Here is a 5,177-nt window from a genome sequence, read left to right on the forward strand (position 1 = left end):
GAATGGTATAATACCAGTAAAATTCAAGACAAATGTCACACAAAACTTGGTACATGCCTCTTTTGCAGTAAGTAGGACTGTAACAGGCCAGGTGTGGCAGCAGCTCCCTGTAATTTTAGCTAACTAGAAGGCTGAGGCAGAGGATTACAAAGACCAGATCCTGTCAAAAATCAGTCTCACCATCTCTCTTCCTCCTCAGCATCCATACAAAGCTGGGAGAAGTAAGCACCATCAGGCGACATGAAATTTTCAAAACAATGAAAGTACAATTTTAGGTGGATTGCTATAGGAATAAACAGAGTTTTAATTAAGTAAAGTTTTTCTAAAATTTAATACATCTCAATCAGTGAATATCAGCTGCCTACTCCATTTGAGGCTGATGTTTTTCACCACCATGGTGATTCATTCACTCATGAATGAAAGTAAAGATAGAACATGTCAGAAAAGGAAAACTTGGGTCCATGACTGGTATTCACGTCTTAAGGTGTTTAATTGACTATATTTACATTAACTCTGCTATGATGAATCTGATAAAATTTCTTTAAAATAACTTTCTTACAGCTCTTTCATCCTACCTTAGGCATTGATCTCTCTCCTACTCAGTTTTAAAAGGCCGGGTTAGCAACCAGCTGCCAAAATCCATAAACAAAGAATAAATAGTGAAGTGAAAAGGCTTGCCCTGCTTTGAGTGTCTCTGTGGCATTCCTCTTAAATATAGATTAGACTTTTCTTTTTAACATTAGGATTTATAGGGATAGTTGTATAGAATTAAAGTGCCACCCTATCTGCCATCGGCTCTCTCCACCTTCTTCAGAGGTGACATGCAGTGGGTATGCCATCTTTCAGAAGCCTGTGAAGAGTTCAGATGGGCATCCTTCTGCCTACTTTAGTGACTATCTTAACACATTTCAAATATAGATTTGGGAACTCTCTCATCTGTGACATCTCTTGAGATATTTAGAAATAGATGATCATTTTAAAGATAGTGTTGATAAAGACCTGCCTGCATCAGTCAGTATAAATTAGACTATGTGGCAGTTAAAAACAAAAGATCTTCCCAACTCTCAGGCTAAAACAACAAAGATTTATATCTCTTTCATACTATAAGTCCAGAACAGAATTATTTGCTGAGGTAAGACAGGCTGATTTCAGACATAGCTGGATCAAATACTTCAGGGTAGACCTTAAGGATCTGCCCTTCTGCTTCCCTCAGTTCTGTTTTCTCCTGCTTTGCTTTCTCCTGTGTTCATATCAGTTTCAAGCAACCTCTACCAGTGGTGGGCTGGTATCCACAAAGCTCTAACTCCAAAGGGAAGGAGAGGTTCCCCCCCAACACCCCGAGGGATTCCCACAAAAATCCCAGAGTCACTCTAACTAGAAAATGTGAGCTGCATACCCATCCCTAAACCAGTTACTGGAAAGAGACAGATGGCAATACACTGATGAACCCAGAGCTCATGGAGGGGTTGACCCCATCCAACTGATGTGGGCTGAAAATGTGAGAGGGACTAGTCCCTCAGAGAAATCCAGCTGATGTTACCAGATGAAGGGAGAACAGATGTTAATGCAAACTCCATTTCTACTATATGGCCTTAAACTGTCAGGACTCCTTGCCTGATCCAGGCCCCAAGAGTGTCCATATTATAGAGAATAATGATAATGATCTCTGAGTTCTCTTAACAGTTAGAAAGAAGGGTTATTTAATTTTATATATTTATCCAACCAAAAGATATTGAGTATCCATGCCAGGAACTCTGCTACCTGATGGGAATTTCACGAAGTCTAACAAAATACAATCTTTGCCCTCAAAAAGCTCATTTAATGTAAAACTACAAATTGCTACCTACAAATTACTGCCCTACATATTATAAAAGAAGTATGTACAAGGTTCCATGTGACTCTTGTCCTGAATTTTACTGGCATTACTGTCTAGACCAATTCTGAATCTCACAAAATACACTTTAATTTTTAAAACAGCAAAAAATCTAGTATTTTTCATTAGAACAGTATTTTATAAATAGCCAGGTTTTAGGTCCTAAGGGTAAAAGTCTAGAATATAACATCCTTGTGGTTTCACTGTCAATCAGGATTTAAAATGAGACATGTAAGTGAAATTCTAAGACGGCATGAAAGTGAAGGTGACCTTGAGCATGTTTTCTCTTTCCCCCCAATGAAAATAATAAATGCCTCAGGGAAATAATTGTCATACAGTCTTTAAGAAAGACTGGCCAATGATGTACAATCCATCTGCCGTTCAAGATGCTGTGGAACACTCCAGTAAGGACTACCGATCAGGTAGCGTCAGGTAAGTAAAAGGTGAGAGAAGGGTGGGTCATCAGCCAGCATGAAGCCTTGGACAAGCTTATTAATAAGAGATTCGTCTCTCCTAAACTTGTAACGTCTTCAGCAATCAGAGGAAGCTGTATGAAATATGACAGACATGAATTTGTTTAGCAGTGAAAATTGGAAATATTCTTAAAATGAACTCATGTCAGGTGGTGGTATTTGTGTTTCTCTTTGAGTAGAAGGAAATTCATATTAGGCAGAAAAAAAAGTGACCATTTAGGATTTAAGGATGTTCTTAAAACATGGAGACTAGTCTTTTTTTAAAAGAATTATTTATTTTACTTTATTTTATTTATTCATTCATTTATTTTAATTTGACCAGAGAGAGGCAGAGAGAGAGAGAAAGAGAGAGAGAGAGCAAGCCACCAGGTCCAGGACTTGAACCGTCGTCAGCCATATGAGAGTGTCCAGCACCTTAACCACCATGCCTTCTGCTGGCCCTGAGGCTAGTCTTTATTTATTTTCATTTGAGAAATATTTATTGAGCATCTATAAAGTGCTTCATGTTAGGCTAGGCACTGTTAATATAAAAGTGAATGTTACATAATTCTTGTCCTTGTCTTGTTGTCTGTTGGGATAAATAAGGGCATGGACAAATAGTTACAGCATTATGTCATATATGCTGCAACAGGCTTTTCCAAGGTGCTGGAGGAGAGAGAGGCTCATGTAGAAAGTCATGCTGAGGTGGAGTCGTCAAAGATGTGCACTAGTTCATTAAGCTGACAAGGTCAAAGAGTGCTAATGTAGCAGAGAGAAAGTCATGAAGGTATAAAAAGTATGTCCTGAACGGGAAAGAGCAGAGGGAAACCACTGAAGGTGCTCATAGGGATAGATATGCTCAAGGTTGTGCCTTTGAAAAATCTGGGAGTATCAGGGAGGATGTAGACCAGAGAGGGGAGAGTCTAGAAGTGGAAACATCAGCCAGGGACTCCTGCAGGCCTTCAGACCAGACAGGAGGAGAGACTGGGCCAAGGCCGGCCAATAACACTAGAGCAATGGGGACAAAAGGGCTAGTTCTAGGAAGGTAGAAAAGGCAGTTTTGGCAATAGGGCACAGGAGTTGTGAAGGAGTGGAAAATGGCCATGATTCCCAGGCAGGCTGGCTTAGTGGACCTGTGGTTTGTGCAGTTGCACATCTCACCCCTGTCCCTATAAGCTCCACACTAGGTTTCGGTCCTGCTGACTGTGTCTTTTCATTATTATTAATAAAGGGATGCCACAATTGTGCCCTGCTAATCATAGAGTCAGTTCTGGCCCCAGGTTTCTGTCTTGAGGTAAGGGATGGATCATGGTATCAACAGTCAAAGTGGGAAATAGAGGGAAGAACACATTTTGTTCTATAATGGGTGAATGAAGGGATGATTCCAGTTTTGCAACATGTGAAGTCCATGTGTCTATGGATCATCAAAGCAGAGACACTCAATAGCCTGTTAGAAAATTGGACATAAATTTTGAGCAAAGCTAGAGATACAGGTGGGAATGGGAATGGGGGACCAAGACCAAGTGGTAGAGCCGCTAGTTGTGGATAAGAGCATGTAGAGGGAAAGGAGAGAGAGACCAACCTTCAGGACCATCCATGCTTAAGGGACCAGAAGAGCAAGAGAAATGGAGGCGGGGAAAGTGGGAAACTTTTGGAATTGTGTCTTGGAAGCTAAGGAAAAAGGAGTCTCAAGAAGGGAGAAGTGATCATCTGAAGTGAACGCCACAGAGAATAAGATCACAGTGGGAAAATGTCCATTGCATTTGGTAATCAGAGCGTCATGTCAATTTCTGAGACCAAAGGTGGAAATGGAAGGCATGCTTCCAGCAGAAGGAGAAACCCGAGGGAAGCAGAAAGCAAAAGTGCAGACTACCCTCACAAGAACCTGGGGCTAGGAAGTTAAGGAACAGAAAAGAGTACAGTAGAGGGTGTGTAAGATAAAGGCAGGGCTTGTTTTATTTTGAATTAAAGTGGGTGGGGATCAAGCAGGTGTGTGCATGAGAGCATTGATCTTAGGAGATGAAAGGAAGGGTACCCTTCTGGGGAAGAAGCACAGATACAGGTGGAAATGGAAGTAGACCATACATAGGTGGAGTGGACAGAAGTGGGTGAGATACACCCCTACCCCCACCGCACATGTACATGCAAACTTCAAAACAACAACAAAAAAACCCCGAAAACACTCTACTATATTTTTTTCAGTGGTGTAAATTTACTACTGAGAGCAAGGTAATCAGGAGAGCAGCCCAGCTTTTTTTTTTTTTTTTTTGAGAGGTTTTTGCTATAAGGCATGTGCACTCACCAGACAGACAGAGAGAGACAGAGAGACAGAAAGCGAGAAATCACCCCCCAGGGGGGATGGTCACGCCGCAATCCCTTCTCCTCCATTCTCCTCTTGGGATCTTGGGCACGCACGCACACGCGCCCAGCGTGAGTTTTAAGCCACCGGGTCCAGGACATGAACCGCGGTCGACTACGTGGGAGTCCAGCGACATAGCCATTACGCTAACTGCTGGTTCCCAAGCAGCCCAGCTTTTGAAGAGTGCTGAAGAGGAGAGGACGCAGGCAAGGCGACAGGTAGCAAGGAGGAGACTCGACTGCTGGGAGACCAGGGGACACTCTGCAAACAGGAGCTGAAATATACTTGCAATTTGTAGAGATGAAAAACTGTAACAGGTGGGACCAGCAGTTAGTGTAATGGCTATGTCACTGGACTCCCATGTAGTCGACCACGGTTTGAGTCCTGGACCCAGTGGCTTAAACTCATGCAGGGCAGGGAACCAGCAGTTAGCGTAATGGCTATGTTGCTGGACTCCCACGTAGTCGACCGCAGTTCACGTGCCGGACCTGGG

This window comes from Tupaia chinensis, unplaced genomic scaffold (genome assembly GCF_000334495.1).
Source record: "Tupaia chinensis unplaced genomic scaffold, TupChi_1.0 Scaffold138322_1, whole genome shotgun sequence".
Classification (NCBI taxonomy): Eukaryota; Metazoa; Chordata; class Mammalia; order Scandentia; family Tupaiidae; genus Tupaia; species Tupaia belangeri.